Raw genomic sequence first — 21,727 nt, 5'->3', positions numbered from 1 at the left:
ATGAGACAAAAATAATTTAAATATAAAATTTTATACGATTTATTAAATAAGAATAAATAAATATTTTATTTACAAGACGACGACGAACAGTCTGGCTTAGCAGATAGTGACCCTGCTTGTGAATCTCATGGTCCAGAGTTCGAATCTCGGTAAGGGCAAGGGTGTTTGTTTTTGTAATTAGCAAAGACTTCTTAGTCGTAGTTTATAAGAAAGTAGAAATAATAACCTAACCACAAAATTAAAATTAAAAAAAAAATAAACCCCGACATAGTGGACCGATTTTCATGAAACATGGGTAAGAACACTACTAACTTAGCTTTCAAACAAAAAAAACTAAATCTAAATCGGTTCATCCGTTCAGGAGCTACGATGCCACAGACAGACACACAGACAGACACGTCAAACTTATAACACCCCATCGTTTTTGCGTCGGGGGCTAAAAAGTGACAGACCGTGGCCGGCTAGTGTAGGTCGTCTGATACCTTTTGTCAATGAGTATACGAATGTCGTTAAAATATTTATTTCTTAGTATTCTTAACAATGAGAGTGAAATCGAATTTCAGTCAACCATTTTTTTATGTCATCTGTCAAATAAATTACATATAATTATGAGAATAAAACTTTTTAATGCTCATTCATTGAAAATGTTTGACAGGTTTGCCTATGGTTATTTAATGGTTTCGGACGGATGGATCGACAAGCGCCACAAGGCCCACAAGCGGTATGAATGCGTCTAGGCCTAACTAGATTCGGGCACTAGATCTTGATTAAAGTGATAGCCTAGTAGTAATTGGTGATTTACTACGTTAGATTTAGGGCTCGTTGCAACATAGTTAACAGACATATCAACGTCACGCAGCAGTCTATGGAAATTCCTATCCTCCTGGATCCCTTGCAAATTTTTGTGCTTTTGAATTTAGAACTTTCTTTTATTATTGTAAAAGTTCAAACCTTATGTACTCGTACGAGGGCACCAGGATCCAGGAGGCTATACAAAAAAAACGCGAACGCTAAATTCGATGAAAGACGGTTAGGTACAATTAGTATATTACACACACTCAGGAGAACGCTTACGTTAATACTTTAGCGAGTTATCATAAACTAGCTTTTGCCCGCGGCTTCGCCCGCGTACTAAAGTTATATATGTTTCAAACTAATCTTGTTTTACCATGTAAAATTCGGACCCCCAATTCACCCCCATAGGAGGCGAATTTTGAAAAATCCTTTGTTAGTGCTCCTTTACACCTTATAAGGAACCTACGTACTAAATTTGGAATTTCTAGGACCAGCGGTTTCGGCTGTGCGTTGATATGTCAGTGTCAGTGAGTTATTCATTCAGTCAGTCAGTTTCTTCTTTGGTATATTTAGATGATGTGAAAAAAAGCGGACTACTAGAAAGACTGAAGGACTATATCTACTGATGAAAACTGGGAAAAATTACTATGTAATACCACTATCTACTACCAAAATGCGCAAAATGCTGCCAATGCCAAACTATAGAATCACAATCTCCCAACCATTTCGTCTAATTCACAATAGTAGATTATAATTTTTCACTCCATCAAATAGAACTGTCACCTCACGAATGAACACATTACCTGTCTCCAAAACCTGCGACATACCACTGTTTGACGGGTGTTTATATAACCAACTTATTAAACATTCCCAATAAGTATCCCGGGGGAAATACGTTTACCGCCTCGCGCGGGACAACTTTTAATATGAAAAATGCTATTATCATAACCACCAAACATATTTTACTACTAAGCAACGAAATTCCAAGCGAAAATAACACTTCAGCTAAAGATTTTACATGCTACACTGAAGTTTTCCAAGTGCAAGTTAAAATTTTGCTGGAAAACTTGCGTTTGCGGTCGACGAAATCAATTTTCATACTTATCCGCAATATCTTCTTTGTATTAAAGCTGAAAAATTCTAGCTTTAAAAAAGTACGCGCAAATATAAGTTTGTTTTCGAAGTTATATCTTTTACGCGACTTGACATCTTCTTATAGAAATTGTTTAGCATTCGACTCATTTTTTTTTTCGATAAATATTAATAAGTTCGTGTCTCTTTTGTTTGATTAGGAAAGTTTCGTTGAGTTTGGTTTATGTATTTTACGAAGCTTGTTGATAAATCAAATTAGGAATATTTTAAAAGACGAGAAAGTTCGTTTCAAAGATCCACCTCGGGCACTTTTGCTTTCATATAATATGTAATTTATTTGAGTTCTAGGTACCTAAGTATGTCTTTGAATAGATACGCTTTGGGCAGCAATTCTAGGACCTATGTAAATTCAACCATGTTCATTTTCTACCTTTTAGGGTTTTTTGTTTTTTAAACAACACTTATTTTCAGATTATCTAAATTTCATAGTTTGCTAGTTACAATACACTCGGTTAAAAAACTATAGTAACGAGTCGTAAAACAAAAATTTTTGAACGGGCAGAGAAAATTTTACGTTTTGACAAGCACAATCGACGCCACTTTAAACAAATTTAAAGTGAAAAATAAAGCAATTTTCCACATTTAAATGAATACCTTTTAAATTTGTTCTAAGCCTAAAGGCAGAATATACGGACGTTACTCATAAAACCGTCTACAATGAATTTATCAAAACGCAAATAAAACAGCGTAAAACATTTTGTAACAGGCGAACCGCTCTCAAAATAATAAGTATCCACAACAAACAACTTGTTCCTATTTCAAAAACATGAAATAGAAAAAAAAAACAAAAACCATCAGCAACGCGAACTTCAATCGGGGTGGGATGTCATATTTTTTTATTCAGCCAGTGACAAAGGCGAGCGTCAAATGGCATTGCGCGAACGCGGTTGGTGGCGTGGAAAAATCATTCGCGAATGACGTTCGAATGATTTGCACTCGTTTTGGAACGGGTACTTGACTTTTTTTTTATTTTGTGAAAACCAAAGACAACTCCAACTTTAGTGATAACTCCATTTAGACAGATAAAGTCAAAGAAAAAAACGCACCTTAGTACCATACAGAAAAAGGAACGGTGGCCTAGATGGCGTTACACCTTTGGGGGACGTTCAGCTAGATGGCGCTAATATTAATGTTATGTATACGGGTTTACTATCTGTGCATTAAACGTCAGTCTATACCGGATCGTCTTGTTTCATTGACGCGCCTACCTACCTATCACTGGCGAACGAGTATTTTAAATTCGATCGACGCGTGTGATTTTTTCCCTTTTAAAAATGCCTTTTGGACACATTGAGTGTTTTAATATCGGTAGCAGTAATTGGGACGCATATGTTAGACGTGTTGAACAATATATTCAAGTTAATTCAATTGCTACTACATTGAAAGTAGCCACGTTAGTGACGGTTGTCGGGCCAGAATGTTACGAGTTAATGTGTGACTTGTGTGCACCGGTTAATCCAGAAACCAGGACATTTGAGGAACTTGTAAGATTAGTGAAAGAACATCTCGAGCCTCAAAGGTCCGAGATAGCGGAAAGGCATGTGTTTCGACAAAGAACACAGCGGCAAGGTGAAAGTGTGCGTGACTACCTTCAAGCATTAAAACATTTAGCAAAAACATGTAATTTTAGCGGCTGCCTTGAGGTTTGCCTTCGTGATCAGTTTGTTTCGGGGCTGTTCAATGAAGATATGAGGTCCAGGATATTCGCAGAACAGAATGTTGACTACAAACGCGCCGTGGAGTTGGCGTTGGCCCTGGAGGCGGCGGAGCGGCACGCGGCGACCGCGTGCGCGCCGGGCGCCGAGGGCGCCGCGCTCCCGGCGGCGGCGCCCCCGGCTGCACAAGGGGACGACGGCTTGCATCGTTTCGGCTCGGGCGCCGGCGCTGCCGCCGCGCGCGCTAAAACCAACCAGCGCGTCTGCGGCCGCTGCGGCAAGGCGGGGCACGGCGATGGCAGGTGTCGGTTCAAGCATTATACGTGTGACACTTGTGGACAAAAGGGTCACCTAAAGGTAATGTGCAAAGTAAAAAGTGCAGTTAGTAGTGGTAACGGCAAAACAAGAAGACAGCTACATTTTAACTATGACAGCGATAGTGATTATAGCGAAGATAGTGCTTTCTATAATTTAGTAGCTAGCAGTGAGGGGGACGAGCCATATTATGTGTCTTTAAAAGTAGGAAACGTGACATGTAATTTTGAAGTAGACACGGGGAGTAGGATTTCAGCCATTTCCGAACGATTTTATAAAAAGTATTTCTCGGATATACCAATTCAAAATCCCCAATTAACACTTCATTCGTATATTGGTAGCCCCATTAGGCCATCTGGCTATTTGATTGTCGATGTCGTTTCGGGCGATAATGTAGAAAAACTGAAATTGTATGTATTTAAAAACGGGGGACCGCCATTGATGGGTCGAACATGGATCAGAAAGTTAAAATTAATATTTCCTTGTCATAATCTAGCTGATGACGATTCAATGGCGGGGACCTTGAAAGATGAGTTTCCGGAGGTTTTCGCAGATGGGTTGGGAACTTTTAAGTCAGAGTTGCGTTTGCATTTAAAGGATAAAACGCCGGTGTTTGTGAAGGCGCGCGCGCTGCCGATCGCGCTGCGCGAGCCCGTGGAGCGCGAGCTCGAGCGCCTGCAGCGGGAGGGGGTAATCTATAAAGTCGAGCGGTCCGACTATGGCACGCCGATCGTGCCAGTTGTCAAGTCTAATGGTAGCATTAGATTGTGTGGTGATTATAAAATCACTATAAATCCATTATTGAAAGATTACCACTATCCGCTGCCGCGGATCGAGGACTTGTTCGCGGCGCTAAGGGGCGGCGAACAGTTCACAAAACTAGACTTGTCAAATGCGTTTCAACAATGTTTATTGGACGAACAATCTCAGCCGATGACGGCAATAACCACTCATATAGGTACATTTATGTATAAGCGTGTTCCGTTTGGCATTAAATGCATTCCTGAGAATTTTCAGAAAATAATGGAAGAAACGCTTAGTGGTTTACCGTCGACGGCTGTTTTTGCAGACGATATTTGTGTCACTGGCAAAGACAGGCCAACTCATCTAGCGAATTTAAGGGCGGTGCTACAAAGGCTCAAAGATAACGGTTTACGCATAAATTTTGGTAAATGCGAGTTTTTTAAAGACAGCGTTACATATCTTGGCTATAAAATTGACAAATATGGTCTACATACAGACGAAAAAAAAATTGAGGCCATTGTAGCAGCCCCCACTCCAACTAACGTAACGCAATTGAGAAGTTTTATTGGACTGGTTAATTTTTACGCCAAATTTTGTTTAAGCATGAGTGATATATTGAAACCTATGTACGATTTATTAAAGAAAAATGTGAAGTGGGAATGGGGTAACGACTGCGAAAGGGCATTTACAAAAATTAAAAAAGTGTTAAGTAGCGCTCCGGTACTAGCACACTACGATCCGTCGCGGCCACTAATCCTTTCAGTTGACAGCAGCGCGTACGGCCTGGGGCGGCCCTGACGCAGCGCGGGCCGGACGGCTGCGAGCGGCCGGTGTGCTGCGCCTCGCGCACGCTCAGCGCCGCCGAGCTCAACTACTCCCAGCTAGATAAGGAGGCCCTCGCTATTGTGTTCGGAGTGACTAAACACCACCACTACTTGTACGGTAAGCGTTTTATATTACGTAGCGACCATCACCCGTTAAGTTATATATTTGGTAAACACAAGGGAATACCGGTGACAGCCGCCAGCCGCTTACAACGTTACGCCGTCAAATTAGCGGCATACGATTTTGAGATACAGTTTGTAAGGTCCGCTCAAAATTGTTTCGCAGACGCTCTTTCCCGCCTTCCTCTAGGATCGACCGAGGATCGATCTAGAACGAAGTGTCGTGAAGAACTTAGTTACCTACATTTCATAGAGGACAACTTTCCGCTCAGTTTTAGAGATGTGAAAACTGAGACTTCGAAAGATCCTTTACTATGTAAAATATATGGGTATGTAATGTTTGGTTGGCCATCTAACGGTCTAAATGAAATTGAAAAACAATATTTTTCTCGAAAAGAAAGCTTACACATCGACCAGGGGTGTCTCGTATGGGGATACAGGATTGTGATTCCCAAATCCTTACGTGAAAAGATTTTAAGAGAGATACACGATGGACACCCAGGTATCGTAAAAATGAAGCAAATTTCCCGTAACTACGTGTGGTGGGAAAACTTGGACGCCGACATCGAGCGCGTGGCGCACGAGTGCTTGGCGTGTCGCTCGCAGCGGCCCGTGGCGCCGGTGGCGCCCCTGCACTCGTGGTCGTGGCCCACTCAGGTATGGTCTCGTCTACACATGGACTTTTTAGGACCATTTAATTCTGACTATTATTTAGTAGTTATAGATGCGCACTCGAAGTGGATTGAAGCGGAAAAAGTAAAAACCACTTCAGCGCCAGTCGTAATTGAGCATCTTCGGAAAATGTTTGCTCGATTTGGATTGCCAAAAAGAATAGTCAGTGACAATGGGCCTCCGTTTTCATCTTCGGAATTTGCCACATATTTGTTGCGTAACGGTATCAAGCATACTTTGATACCTCCTTATCATCCGGCCAGCAACGGGGCCGGGGAGAACGCGGTACGCTCAATAAAACGCGTATTAAAAAAGGCACAATTTGAAAACGAAGACCCACATGTCGCACTTAGTAGGTTTCTCTTCACCTATAGGAATGCAGAGCAAACTACAACCGGGCGAGAGCCCGCGGTCCTCATGCTGGGCCGGCGGCTGCGCGGGCGGCTGGACCTGCTGCGCCCGGACACCGCGGAGGCCGTGCGCGCCGCGCAGCTGACGCACGAGAGGCGCGAGGGCGCGCGCGCGCTTCGCGTCGCCGACCCCGGAGATAAGGTATTATTTAGAGACTATTCAAAGGCGGGGCCTAAGTGGCAGGAAGGGGTCGTGACAAAAAGATCAAGTCCTGTTTCATATGAAGTTAAAACCAGCGATGGGCGCATGCATAAGCGTCATGTCGACCAAATTTTAACAAGTAATAAATCAAATAGTCTAAGGAAATCACGCCACTCGCTCAGTCAGGTACTTGACGAGTCACCGATGTCTCCTAATACAACGTCCCCGAGACCTCTGGACGTCTTAGATACAGAGGAGTTTTATGATAGTGAAGCGGCACACTCAGCTGAGCCAGCATCGCCGAGGGCGCCCCCGCGCTCGCCGCAGCAGGTACCGGTACCGTCCGTGTCAGGACCTGATCGTCGTAGTCCTCGTTTAAAGCGCAAAGCTGCTTTGAAATGCCTAGAAAGGTTACAGAACGCTTAGCTGCAGTCGTTGCCCTTATAATCACTTATATCAATACATGTCAGTCATATCAGTTGTCCAAACGTATTCTTACCTAACTAATCTAACAAGTATCGCGTAATAAGGTATAACATAAATAAACCTGTACTGTTTAGATAATTCAACTTAATTTTAAATGGTATTCAATAAATGTACCTAATGCAAAGCAACCGATGTAAACAAACACCTAATACCTACTAAGATAAGAACATCAACAAGAAAATATTAGACCCATAAAATATGTTCCTTCAACTTAGAGTCAGTAGATTTAAGGTTCAATTTTAAATAATTATACGTTGAGTTACTTTAGGAATAACTAATATTCCTTTATTTGTAATATTTATGTTTTGACCTTGTGTCATTAGTAATAAGGCATATACTTAAGTACATGTTCCTTACTCCAATGGTTTTGTGGTCTGTTCCAGTGCATATTGTTTACGACTAGATTTCAACATCTGTTTGTTTTATCTTTTTATTACTGGCACCTACTTAGACGTAATACCTATCGAAAATGTTTTCATAAATGCTACTTACTATTTAAGGTAAGCATTAAACTATGTAAAACCTAAGTTAGTTTTCGTAGTTCTTATCAATATTTTATGTAAACCTTACACTTACCTAATAGTAATACCTACACGTGTACTTTCGTGTTATACATATGTGCCAAATATAAATCTCTAATTTTATTAGTAATATAATTAAAAGGGGGGAAAAGTGTTATGTATACGGGTTTACTATCTGTGCATTAAACGTCAGTCTATACCGGATCGTCTTGTTTCATTGACGCGCCTACCTACCTATCAATTAATAAGAATATGGGCCAAATTATCAAAACAGAGGTTCAAAAGTTTTAAGCCTGTGTCAAGAGATGGCAGTCTATGCACTGTGATTACACATTTTACTTCGACAGTAACTCTCTATAATACTCGATCCTCTTCGGTGAAAACATTACAGCATTATATTTATTTATTTTAATTAAAGGAAATTAAAATATAACAAGTTATTAACAGACTTTATGCTGCATAGGTACATTAAGTCAACGCACCTATTGTTTCTATTTATTAAAGGCCCATACACACGTACACTATCATTTATAAATTCGATTTTGGATTTTGTGATACTAGAAACTGTACGGAATCACCACCTAACTTTGTCAGTGTTTTCAATTTTCCATCTTTTTCTACTGTGGAAGCAGTTCAGAATATAAAATTAACATATGCAAAAACACGAGATTTGACCTAAGATATTTAAAAATATTTTAAGCGGGTTACTCACGTATTAAGTCGATATAGCGTTCGACATGTTTCGGTCCAATTTCGAGAACCTTTCTCAAGAGTACTTAACACGTGACTGACCCGCTTAAAATATTTTTAAATATGTATGAGTCTCACGGGAGTTTTATAGTTAAAATTTGACCTAAGTTTCACAAGGATATAAATAATTTGAAATGCAAGTTACCAAGTTATAGGGGACGTGAAGGAAACCTGTAAAAGCGATATCGTAAATGAAATGAATCGCTGAAAGATTACAACGCGCTTCGCAGCCCATAATGGAGTTAACATTTGTCTCCCTCACACCTTTGCTTTAGAAAGAGACGGATGCTATATGTTCATTCTAATGATTCTGTGCAAGCGGAAACATTTAGGTTGATTTGTATGATTCGAGTTTCGTAGGATAAGAAGTCAATTTAAGTATTCAAATGAAAGATAAGTGACTGGAGAAGCTAAACAGTATCCTACAGCTCTATTCCAACTTGAACAAACATCAAATATTAATATTGTCTTCGGTTACCGCGATAGTTACTCATGAAATAAGACTATGGAAACGGATTATCGAATCGTCGGGATGAATTTTAAATTCATTATACGCGATTTAATCCGTTTCCATAGTTTTATTTCATCAAATATTAGATTTAGATATAGGAATCAGATACCTCATTCAAAAAAAGTGACGTAACGTAAATATTTTTGTAAGCCTACAATTGTATTAATATCACAAAAAAAAAACATTCGACATCAAAGTGTATCAAAACTGAGTTAAATATTGATGTTTCTGAATGCATACTCGATAGGTAAATGTCATGAAAAACCATCTTAGAGACATTAAGTTTTACTAAAAGGACTTGCATCAAGGCCGTAAATGTAGAAAAAGTAACTTTTCCCAAACATGCAATGAAATATTGTCTTTACGTTCCTTAAAATGGGCTGGGAAGTATCGCTTTTTGGGCGCAACAACTCGAGAGGACTGTAAAGGGATTTCATATTATTTTTTAGGCCTAGGCCTGCAAAGTAACTTTTTATTATAAAATATTGTCCTTTAGAGCATTTTTTTATTTCATTGTATGTTTGAGAAAAGCACTATACATGCCTCGGCGTGAAAACGGATTTCCGGCCTCGTATCCCTATCCGGCTTCGCTCGCACGCTCGCTCGGCCGTATATACCCACTTGGCCGGAAATCCTCATTTTCCCGGCCTCTGATGTAATGTACTATTCTAACAGAACCATCTTCATTGAGTTCCATTTTCAAAATTCGAGAAGTAGAACGTCACGGTAAACATTCGGCTTTGAAGCGCGTTCGAAATTTAAAATGCGAAGATGGAATCGTCTGCGCGCTGATTAGGGGAAGGTGAGGTAACCAGTATTAGGTTGTAGGGTTGCCACATTGTGCACGTTGCAGATTATTGTCGAAAGAATATATTTCGCATATAACGCGGATGTCGTTATAGGACGCGTATCATAATTATCTCTCTCTCTTTCTCTCTCTCTGTAGGAGGTGTAATAAGAAAGAGCGATAGAAATCGAACCTCGTCTGAAAAAATGCCTTCGCCACATAGAAATCGCAGCCTAATAACACTAGAATAGTAAATAGTTACAGAAAGTAATCGTGTCAGAGCTAAATTTTTAGTCAGACTAAACTGAGTTGACATAGTTTAGACAGGGCAGACTTTACACGTTATAAGTAAACGTCATATAAAATTTAGTGTGACATTTCAAATAACCTTTGCGTAATCTCTTCTATTGTAACCACATTCTCACGCAATAAAAGTTTCAAACTTTTTCAGCTTAGCTTGATACTGTATTTTAAAATACCTACATGGCGCAGTCGGTAGGATCATTTTAAAACGTTACATATGCGGCGAGGTGGCAACCCTAGCGTCGGTGGCAGAGCTGTGATTGGAGCATCGTCACGTGCCGGTGGGAAATCAGCTTCGGCCGTATTTACGCCGTCACCACAGGTTACGATAGAAACAGAGGGTAAATAAAAAAAACGTAACATGTATGGAACAGATCACTGTATTAAATACGATTTACTGTGTACTTTACATACATACATAAATTCATGCCTGATTTCCAAAATAAATGTAAATAATGTAAATATATATATACATATGGCCATCGTACACCACAACTACATAACTAAAATTGATGATTTAATTATGATTTGTTTAATGTATTTATTAATTTTAATTTAATTTAAAGTGATAAAAAAAATGTAATTTGTAATTTTAGGATAGGTTTTAATACTCATTTATATTTCTTCTTGCTGTGCACACATGTTTTGGACGGCATTCTTATTTTAAACCTGTAACTTATAGCTGCTATAATAATGTATTGAATGTTGTCTGTTTTGTGTGCCTTATGAATAAAATAAAATAAACATAAAATATGCCATATTATAAAATGGTAAGACCGAAGCTACGGGCCTTGTTCTGTAGCATCGTAGTATTAGCATACTACGATGCTACGAGTAATTATACCAAGTTAATATTATTATATATTTTAATTTTAGGCTTTCTTTTCTGCATTAATTACTTATATTGTCTTATATTAATAACGATGATGACGATTGATGAAAACCAACACGGTTAGAAATGCCTCTGTTTTTTTCTTACTCTATGCTACCCGCAGTGTCATATCGACGTTTATTCAGCGCCGAATTTGCGCCGAGCGCGCCCGAACACGAACGAACAAGTGAACAAGTTTGAACGACTCTGGAGAAAACTATTCATTCGTTCATTGCGCTTATAAAAGCGTGTTTGCGTTAGACCAACGATTTGAAATACCTACTTTACAAGGAACTTTATTTTAGTATTACTAAAATCTTAAAGACATTTAGTTAAGATTTTTCCGAAAATATAATGTAAAGGAATTAGGAGCAGATTAATAAAGAAGAAGAAATAACTAAAAAAAAATTACGCTCTTTTTTTCTTAAAAGTTAACAATTGACTAATGACTATACCTACAAATCGACAATTGAACTAGTTAAACCATTAAACTGTGCAATAATTTCATTAAAAGATAAAATATTAACCTTGCCATAGTTCCCATCATGACGAATAAATCTTAAAGAATAACTCAATAACGGATGTCAGTACCACATTACAATAACTGTAACCCTCCTTACAAATACGTTCTCTATTACAAAATTACAATTACATCAAATAAAGCTAAGCTAAAAACCGTTTCGACCCCTCCAATCATTCTTATATCCCGCTAAACACATTTTAATTTACACTTCCTAACAAATACAAAGAAAACACAACTTTTGTGGCATTACTAGAAGGTTGAAAGCATAAAAGGGAGACATCTCTTAGTATTAAACACAATCATAGAAATGTACCCGAAACCAAATGAAAAAGGTGTCAAAGATCGAATTTACGATTCATTATACTTAATCTGTACTAAAACGGGGGTGGATTTTGATAAAAATACAACTGACTATGTACCTTAACCGAGTATTACAACGTTTATTTTCTATTGAACGTTAACCACATTCGATTTTCGAACGAAAGAATTTAAGTCACACAACTAGCAACACAAAAAGAGCCTTAACATTTTAAAAATAAGTTGAATATCGTTTGAATGAAGAACACATTCGATTTTCGAAAAAAGCATTCCAAGTGCGCACGCATGTAAGTGCCCATTGTGGCGGCAGATGGTTCGTTTGAAAATGGAATCTAAATGTCAAAACTCGCACGTGCAAAACAAAAAGGTCATATGTATTATGAATTTCATACTGTTATAAGACCTTTTGATAGTTTTGATAGTTCATATAGCTTTTTCGATAAAAGGTACTAAGCGCCGTTCTTTTAGATGAATTCTTACTTCATTTTGGTTTTGTATGTTGGTATTTTGATAGCATTTTTTTTATAAAGCGTATGAAGATGAATCGTTGAGTGCTTTAAGTAATTCGCTGTAGGGTGGTAAGTAATTAAGTTTATATGAATCAGTTGTCGTGTCAATTTGGGCTTTTTGAATAATATTACTACTGTTTCGTGTTTTTATTTGGGCGTGGTCTGGCTTATTAGTGTAAAATAGTAACCTATTTGCGTTGACATGAATTATATCTTTAAATATTGCGTTAATATGATGTTAGGTGGTTTAATTTCCATACGTATTAGTTGCCTATTGTCGCAAGAGTTTTATAGGAAAAGAATCAATAACTACTTAAAATAATATTTTTGGCTGTCAACGCTACAACTGTCACGATGATTGTAGGTTAAAAGTTAAAACAAAGAAATATTGTCTTCAGTTTTTCATTCATGATGTTATTGTTATAATAGTATTGTGAACTAAGAGCCCAGAGCCGCCAGATCTTCCTCATTTTCTCAAGGATGAAACTTTGGGATAATGTAGAGTTCGTATCGACGTTTATTGTCTGCATACTACCTAGTTCGGCCCGTCGGCCATTTTTCTGCCATTTTTTTTTTAAAACACTAACTTGCCTCTAATTCGCAAGACTGATTTTTATATATGTATTAGAAAAGACTGTAAGGAAATGATAATCATTATTTCCTAACCATTTGCGCCGGCCTTAGCTTGAGAAATGAGGGTAAGGTAGAGAGACTTTCAAGCGTCTGGTAAAAGTTTATTTCGTCGCGCCGCGCCGCGTCGCGTCGCATAGCCGTCGCGTGCCCGTCGTCCGCGCAAGCTTTACGCCGTGTCTTGCGTGGGCGACGGTCGCGCGACCGTCGCCGTCGCGTCTCATACTTCCATATCGATAAGGTTTGATCTCGTATGCGTCGCATCGCCGTCGCGCGACTATCGCGCGACCGTCGCCCACGCATTAGACGAATTTTTCATACCTTTTTGCTTTGGTATCCCTGAAACACAAAACGCACCGACTCTCCTTTAGGGCTACAGTCTCAAAGGGTCAATTTACAATTTACCAACTAAAGTTTGTCCGATAAAATGCCTAAGCTATTTTAAAAGGTCGTAACTGCCGTCTAATTTCAAAGCTACACGCCGTTTTTATAATAAGTGGCTGAAATTTTAAATATGTCGTATGCGTAGTCGAGTTTAGTAGGAATATGTGAGGTTTTGAAAGTTACAGGTAACGAAGTTTTGATGCTCGTATATAATATAATCAACGTTAAATGTTTGTGTTTTGTCCTAAGTGGAAAGTTAAAGGACTGGTAAAAGGGAATTAATGTCAAACTTCCCGAATATATGCGTAATTTTGTGTGTATTATAGCTGTGTCGAAATGCCTGGGTACGTAGTCGAATGGCACAATCTCTATCTCTATCGCTCTTGCGTATTGGCGTGACAGAGCCAGACTACCTTTCGCGGCGTTTCGTTTTCGTTTCGCGTCGCAGAAATGCCATTCGGCTACGGCACCAGCACAGATAACGGCCTGACTGCATTGTATGAAAATAGTGCAGTAAGCGAGCAGTGGCCAAATTTATCAAGAGAATCCACAGATGTCATATACCATAGATCAAGCAAACGTATCTACTTAGAGGGCGCGCACACGGGCGAGTTTTCGCTGCCACTTTTTTGTCGCAAGGACGTATTTGTATGAAAAGTTGCGTCGTTTCGTGAGCGCACTTTCATACTAGCCCATGGTCGCGACAAAAAAGTCGACTCTCCGTGCGTTTTCACATTGTCCGATTCGATATCTGATGTCGGACCGATATCCCATCTTGAATTTTTTCCATTGAAATCCTTCCGACATCCGATATCCGATCGAATAATTTTTCAATTTTTGTAAGTTGAAGTCAACAGAAACATTAAAAATGTTCGTTACATGATATTTAATTGCAACAAGACAAAAATTATGAATCTTCAAGGGCCTGAAACATATTAAAAATCACAGGCAAGTAACAACTTCAGTACAAAATCTGACAAGCTCGGCCCCTATATAAATAGAACTTGTTTCTTCTATCTAAATCTAGTTCTCTGCGAGAATCTGTTGGGAATCGCAGGAGAACATTCAAAGCATTTTTTCCGAATTCGAAGCGGAGACCCTTGGACTCGCTCGGTCAATAAACGGACTCATTGTCCCATCTCTCAATTAAAATGACCTCACGTGACCTTAAATGTACGCAATCGCATGAACACACATTTTCACAAGAATTATTTTTAACCGACTTCAAAAAATGGAGGAAGTTCTCAATTCGACTGAATGTTTGTTTTTTAATTAACACTTTCGCTACCAAGAACCCGACTGTCGGGCACACCGCTCGTAGAAGCGTAGCCGATTACATGGGTTTCCCCGTATGTAGCGAAAATGTCGTAGCGCCGCGTAGAGCCCGGTTTCGAAAGTGTTAAAGGCCACTTATAAATGAGCGGCGGTATCCATGGGCGGCGATCTTTTTTCGTTTGCCTCCTATCATCATCATCCTCCTTGCGTTATCCCGGCATTTGCTACGGCTCATGGGAGCCTGGGGTCCGCTTTTGACAACTAATCCCAAGATTTGAACCACCGAAAAGCGACTGGCAAATATCAAATGACATTTCGCACATAAGTTCCGAAAAACTCATTGGTACGAGTCGGGGTAAGAACCCGCGACCTCCGGATTGAAAGTAGCACGCTCCTACCGCTAGGCCACCAGCGCTTTTTTGCCTCCTATGTCACAAAAAATATACGAAAGCAATTTTCTGAAATTGAAATGGAGACTTTCGTCGTCGCTCGGTCAATAACGATCTATTATTTCCCCTCTCATTGGCACGGCCTCTCGGGACCTCAAATGTGCCATAATGGCATAAGACACACATTTTAACAGAGAATCTGTTTAAAAAAGCGACGTTTAACATTCATAAACAGTTTTTCCGAAGTCTAAACGGAGACCTCTGCTCTCGCTCAGTCAATAAACGGACTCTATTATCTCCCCTACATTGGCACGGTCTCTCGGGGCCTCAAATGTGCCGTAATGGCATAAACACACATATTCAATCCTGACCGCACTATTAATGTTTGCTTTGAGGTTATGTTTTCAAAATGGCGGGGGTTTTAGACAAAAAGTACTCTATAGACAAATTAAATAGTATTTTTCATCACATCCGCACTTTAAATGTGCTATTGCACGCTGGCGGAGCGTGAGTTACAGAAAAATCGTTCTCCCAAGGGAATAATGACATTTCTTGTACCGTACTTAACTTTTATTACATATATTTACATATTTTTTACATTGCGAGTGTGATGAAAAACATTGTGTGTCACTCGGGGAGTATGAATATTACTAACTGGAGTCTTTAAATCGCTCCGGCAAGCCGTCGCGATTTAACTTACTATCGTTAGTAATATTCAACTTCCTCCCCTTGTTGCACAATGTACTTTTTCGTATTTATCTGTCAAAATATCCTCCTAAAATCATGCTACACTCTCTCATCATTTGATTTGATGACACAGTGAAAATACGAGTACTTACATAACTAGGTACATGACAAAGATGCACCGCAGCCTGACTGCAACTTGTCTGAGAACTACAAGCGACTTGGCTGCCAGAGCTCCTACAAATTGCCTTTCGTCTGCAAAGGGCCTTTAGTAAAAAAATGCTACTTACTTCATATATTCATACTACATGTGTCCACAACTTTGTCAGGGATGACTTAGATCCTTCGGGTAGGTGCAGTGGCAGTGTTCTTGACACTTCGGCTGCCCTACGCAGAAATCAAGTATCTCAAAATTTTCCAAAAAATGGTTTTTTACATCATTCGATTCATTTTTTCAAAATACATATTTTAGTATTTTTTTGAAATTTTTATAATGTATATTTTTCAAAATACAGAACTTTAAAAAATTCAAGTATCTTTTTTTAACGGGGTATTCTACGCTAAAGTCAAGTATCTACCCTATTTCTATCTTGAAATCGAGTATCTTGCGAAAGATACTTGCAATTCATATTAGATGGCTAAGTTACTTGACTTCAGAGTTGAAATATTGATATTGATTGCGAAGTTACTTGACTTCAGCGTAGAAATATTGATATTTATTGATAAGTTACTTGACTTCAGCGTAGAACTATTGATATTCATTGCGAAGTTACTTGACTTTGGCGTCTATCATTTTGTTATGATGTCAAAATCTTGTGATTACTAATACATGTATTAATTTGGGTTTCGGGTAGAAATTGTCTTAGTATTAAAAAACAACCAGATGTAAACAGTAAAAGCACAAGGAACTTGTCTTATTTAATATGTAACTTCTTTTATACAAAATACGAAAATACACATACTTAACGAACATACGTTTACATAATTATTGCATGTTGGTTAGTTGATAAATAGGCTACTAGCCTCGTATTCAAATCAGCTTCTTTTTAAGAACTGTCAAAACGAATTTGAAAGACTTGCTAATATGGAATTTATATGACATTGAATTGAGTGACGTCACGGTCAACTCAGTAACTTTATACATATATTTCTACCTGGCTTATTAAATAGAAATTGGATTTAAAAATAACTGATGTCCATGTTAATCTCATAATTCTGATGCTTTATTTCGTGCATGGTATAAAATATTTTATTTTAACTACAGTCAAGTTCCCTATTATTATAATTAAGGAAGACTATAACTTTCATTATTTTTTTCTGTCTTCGAGTATTTAGGCACCTACCTACTGTACTTAATTAATATTGTGCGTTCCACGGGAAATCGCTTTCGAGGTTTTTTTATTATTTAAATAGTCTCCTACAACGTAAGTACTTGATTAAGATTCAGGAGTATTTTTGAACTCTTCGTGACAGATAAACCTCTTAAACCTATAATCTTAAGACAACTTGCATTCAAACACACACCAGAGCTTCTTTTCCGTGTATTACTCCAATATTGCATTTATATTAAAACCTAATTTACACAAGCATGACATACACTACATTAAAGGCATCTATCTAAAATGTATACATTGTATACATATACCTATCTACTAGCGGCCCGCCCCGGCTGCGCACGGGGCTATCATAAAAATGGTTATAGTAATTTATCCTTAAAAGATAGACATATGCTATTACTGACTTTTTTGTATGTCTATGAAAGATACACAATTTCGCGATACATTCAACTAGGGAACAAATCAAATTATTTTATTGAATATTTTTTGATTTGTTCTTTTTTCAAGTAGTCACACTACTATATATAAATTATAAATTTAATTTTTTTTATTTTTATTTTATTTATTTCTAGTTGTATAGATGGCAGCACCATCTCTCTCGCTATATCGTAATCCTGCAAAGGATTCGTATAGGAGGTGCAAGCACTAATTGCTCGCCCTTAGAGTTGGTCAAAAGGCGCCTAGCCTTATCAGAGATAACATACACTAGAGAAATTTCGTCGGGTACCACGGCGGGCGGGTGGTCTAGTGGTGAAGACGTTAGCCGCGTAAGCTGAAGACCCGGGTTCGATTCCCGGCTCGGCCACCAGTGGGCCTTGTCGTTTTTTTCTTTCGTGTATGATATCTATTTAAATTCGCGATACATTGTTTTGATACAGCTCAAACAGTTTGGGCAGCGTTTTCGATTAAAGCTCTCAGCCAGCAGAATTTTGTCCGACTTGATTAGCAAAAATTGACATATTTCAACCAATTCAAACAAGATCTCAACAAATTATATATCAAAACCTTTCCGCAGAATCATTTTATTTATTGGTGAAAACCGCATAAAAATCCGTTCTGTAGTTTTTGTTTTAGATACAGTTAAAAATAACAAGCCTACCAAAGCTAAATGAAAACAGTTCAAGATACTTGCTTTCTTGTAGAAAAGCTTTAAAATTTTCTTATCGCATTCTACGCAGGAAGCTGTTTTTGTATTTTAAAATGATTGTGCTAATCATTTTGAAGAAAAAATTATAGTACACTATTAATGATATCTAGCATAATAAAGTTCGTCTGTTTAAAAGGCTATAAATTAATTAATAAGCATATAATCAGGAAAAATAAAACAAAATCGTTTTTTCGCTCTACTGTAAAATTTGGCAAAAAGCAGATACTTGATTTCTGCATAGGGCAGCCGACTTGTCTTATCATGCGTCACTTTTGCACTTACTTATTAGAACAGCATGGTGAAAGAATTATATGTAGACACCCGTCCGGACATTTTCGCGAATTTTTTTTTTGTAAATTTAATATTTTTCGTAAAAACTAACCTACACTACACACTAATCACGAACACTTTCGAAAAATATTTTTTTTCCACTTCGTTACTATTTTCAAACACTTTGCACAGCGGTTACAAAGTGGAAAGTATACAAAATAAAATAGGTTATAGTTAGAAAATTTTGGGACCATTTTTTTGTCTCTCGTTTTTTTATCCTAGATCGAAAGGGCTCGTGATTTTGAGTAGAAAAAAACATAACCTTTTGGTTTCTTCTCGCAAAAATGGGCCCTGGCGCCGTAGTCGAATGGCATTTCTCCGACGCGAAACGAATACGCAAGATCGATAGAGATCTGAAGATTATCACCTAACCATCGAGAGACTCGCTCGCGCCAAAAAAATCTACGAACAAGCAGCTTAATGTCCTAAAGATATCAATTGTAACATTACTTAGAATTGGCCTATTAGTACAATTATCAATTACTCTTCACCAACTCCTACTATCTCAATAAGCCAGTAAATAATATCAGCAAGTAATGACACATCGTCATTACTTAACTGCCCCCGCTATCTGGTAATCTGTTGTCGGCGGGGCTCGGGTTTCGCGCCATTTGGCCAACCGGTCGTGTAATAGCCCTTGGAAGGGGCGGCGTACAGTGCGCTTCCGCGTAGACAAAATTAAATATTAAATTATACGTTTATTTTTTTATAACTAATATTTTTGATGAGTCATAAGAGTCATAGAGTATTAGAAACAAGGTAAAATAAAAATGTTAAAAGGTTATTTGGCCAATCGAGTTTGTAATAAATAGCCCTTAGAAGGGGCGGCGATTAATGAACCTCCGCGTAGACGAAGTTTAAATAAGAACGTATACGTATTTAATATTGTCTCCAGTTGGCGCGAAATGAGTAGTGAAATAAAAGTATGAAAATGGATTCTATAGCGTGGAATGTGTAATGTGTAAGGATGTATACTTACACGAAACTATAATTATTCTCGATTTTTTTCATCAAGTGGGACGAAATCTAACTTTTTTGAGATGATTATTTAATCAATCGCTTTAATTAAAAGGACATTCAAATAATTGTCACTAAATATTTCTAAAACAATTTCAGATTCCGAACAAAATAAGACTTAAGAGCACCCTTAAAAGCCCCCCGCAGCGCACTGACCGCCGCCCCTTCAAATCCGTAATGTTCCACTCTACCCAGCATTGTCTATTTGAATTCCGAATAAGCCCGTTCCAAATTTGAATTGAGATGTTTGTTTTCGGCTCGGTGGTTAGATTTGATTCTGTTTTCAAACAAGGAGTTTGATTTTAGAATCCGATTATTGCGAGTTGTGATTGGCTGTTAATGGCGGCGTTTATTTTAATTTGTAGCGCGATTTTTTGAAATAAAATACGTAAAATTAATATTAATACTGGATTTAAGTTAACATGTTACCTTATATATAGGTAATCCAATATAAGTTTGCAACGATGTTATTTTAAACGTCAAACTATGATGAAATTATAGAGGCGGGGCAGACTTATCTTGAGCGGAATCTACCAATACCACCTTCTTAAAATTTCTAAAGCAGATTCAAACTTTAGTTGCATAATTACGTTTAGGTATAGTCAGTCACACAACTTTGTTAGTACAAAAAGTAGCGAAATTAATAGTCTATAGGACGATGGTTCTTCGAGCCAGTTTTATAAATAAATAAATAATAAATAAATATTGGGGGCAGCTTACACAGATCAACTTAGCCCCAAACTAAGCAAAGCTTGTACTATTGGTGCTAAGCGACGATATACATACTTAAATAGATAAATACATACATATATACATATAAAACATAGTAGCCGCTTTTTTCTTTTTACGGGAGTGCCTTGATAACTTTTAGTAAATAGTTATTTTATACAGAAGGAAATTACATGTTTGCTTCACTCCCTTCTGTGATTTCCATGCTAATTGACATTTAGTAAATACCTAATGCCTAAGGGTCACTTGCACCAACGAAAATGGAGGGTTAACCCACCATTTTATATGGAATTTGACAGATAACAGTCCACTAATCCTGAGTTAAGTGGTTGGTGCAAGTAAGTCAAAGTAAGTCATACCTAACTTTAGGTGTTTACCAGTGAGTTTTCACATTATTCGATCCGATGTCGGATGTTGGAAGGATTCCAAAGGAAAAAATCGAAGATGGCGGCTTAAATATATGGGATATCGGTCCTAACTATGTGAAAACGCACTAAACTGTCGTATAGACTAGCCCCCGAAGACTACACATAACTGTAATACATGTTAATCGCGTGGTCGTTAGAGATCAAAGCGCGTATAATGACGCCATCACCGCTCGTAATTGGGGACACGCGGCTCCCGTACACGATTTTCTGGTACATATACCTGTGTCTTATAAGTAGGTACATTATGATACAAGCGCGGAAAAAAGGAAGTTCGAAAGGAGCGGCGATAAATTAAAACACGGCCGAAAGAAGTGTTTCTAATCGACACGTTACGAATTTCCTTTTCACACGTGTATCTTGCGTGTATCGTATACGACGTTTTTCAGTACAGATGTCCCTCCGATGTGGGTGAACCACTTCTCGCACTAGTGCGTAAAAAAAGCACCATCTTATACTCCCTTCCTTTTTTCCGCATGACTTATTAATAATTGTCCCGTAATGACTTATTATTATTAATAATTTGACAACATACACATCTACCCTATGTACTATCGAACATGTAATACTTATTACTTAAGTATAAGATACTACTCGGCCGTAAGCGTAGTCTATCATTACGTTATGTTAAAAAATCGCATTATTTCATCTCCTGAGAGTTATTTCTCGGTGAATATTAAAGTAAGTATATACTTAATAAGCAGTAAAATTATCCTTGTATGAAAAACTATTAGCCCAATTTCTGTCACAACATTTCGACACCAAAAACCACTTAAATCCACCATATAAAATAACCCCAAAAAACATCATCAAAAAATTGCCTAAACAACTGGTAAAAATATCAAAATGACGACATAAAAGAACCTATTGTAATACCGTGTCAAAAATATGTACCCATATTTCGCCTTATTTCAATAGCCTTAAGGTTCAAAGAAGTTTAGATGATTTTAGTAGACAGGGACTTAGGTTGTT

This window comes from Leguminivora glycinivorella, chromosome 23 (genome assembly GCF_023078275.1).
Source record: "Leguminivora glycinivorella isolate SPB_JAAS2020 chromosome 23, LegGlyc_1.1, whole genome shotgun sequence".
In the NCBI taxonomy this organism is placed as follows: domain Eukaryota; kingdom Metazoa; phylum Arthropoda; class Insecta; order Lepidoptera; family Tortricidae; genus Leguminivora; species Leguminivora glycinivorella.
Note: the sequence above shows the minus strand (reverse complement) of the source record.